Source organism: Calidris pugnax, unplaced genomic scaffold, assembly GCF_001431845.1.
Source record: "Calidris pugnax isolate Ruff unplaced genomic scaffold, ASM143184v1 scaffold117, whole genome shotgun sequence".
Classification (NCBI taxonomy): domain Eukaryota; kingdom Metazoa; phylum Chordata; class Aves; order Charadriiformes; family Scolopacidae; genus Calidris; species Calidris pugnax.
The window spans coordinates 121,421-122,256 of record NW_015090834.1 but is presented as its reverse complement, the minus strand read 5'-3'; the positions used below and the strand labels follow the sequence as shown (position 1 = coordinate 122,256).

At 71.1% G+C, this 836-nt stretch overlaps 1 protein-coding gene across 1 annotated transcript in view; it reads left to right on the top strand.

Annotated features, from left to right (window-relative positions):
- The first annotated feature begins 701 nt into the window (after window positions 1–701).
- The window catches only part of KLHL24 (kelch like family member 24), a 25,566-nt gene continuing 25,431 nt past the window's right edge, over window positions 702–836 (top strand). Inside the window, exon 1 of the mRNA XM_014941537.1 lies at window positions 702–831. The gene's annotated coding sequence lies outside the window, so the exon portion shown is untranslated. The remainder of the gene's footprint in view (window positions 832–836) is intronic.

Sequence of the window (836 nt, the reverse complement as noted above, 5' to 3'; positions counted from 1 at the left end):
TCCAGGACAGGCTCAGACCTGCTCTGGAAATTGCACGGCGATGACACCAGGGTCCTGCTCCTGCTATTTGCAGTCGAGCGGCTGCCGCCCCTGCCGCCCCCCACTGCCACAGCCCCGCGGGGACTGACCTTGGGGAAGGGGACACCCCGGTTTGGCCTCACCCTCGGCCGGGAGCTGCCGGAAAGCTGGGTCAGTTGGAAATTCAATCTCCAGTAGGTGAAGCCGGAGCTCGGGCGGCCAGAGGGCCTCTTTGGATGGATTTCTCTTGGTTTTGTGTGTACGTGCGTAGTTTATTTGACTGAAGAGCGACACGGAGCCCGGTGTCCCTGGGTCCTTATCCCGGGAGATGCCCCGTGCTGGGGGCTCCCCGCCGCAGGGGTGACATCCCGGGGCACCGCGTCCCCCCCCACCCGGTGAGGAACCCCGGGGTGCGTGGTCCCGGCCAGGGGAGGGCTGACGGGATGGGCTAAGAGTGGCGGCAGCGCTGCCGGTTACCGGGGGCTCCCCGGGTGCCCGCTTCTCCCGGGGCCGCCGCTGCCGCATCCCGCGGTGCCTCAGGCGCTGCGGGGCCGGGAGCGGGCGGGGCGGCGGGACTACAGCTCCCAGGGCCCCGCGGAGCTTCCGTGACATCATGTGCGGTGGCTCCGAGGTCACATGCCCCGCCGGCCCCTTTGTTTTGAGCGGCGCTGGCAGCGCGACCGGCGGTGGCGGAGAGGCCCCAAGCGCACCGCACCGCTCCGCTCCCCTCCCCTCCTCGCCGGACCCGACCCGACCCCACACCGCGGGCAGCAGCTCCCGTGGGTCGCGGCGCGGCGGGATCCGCTCCCGGCTGTGAG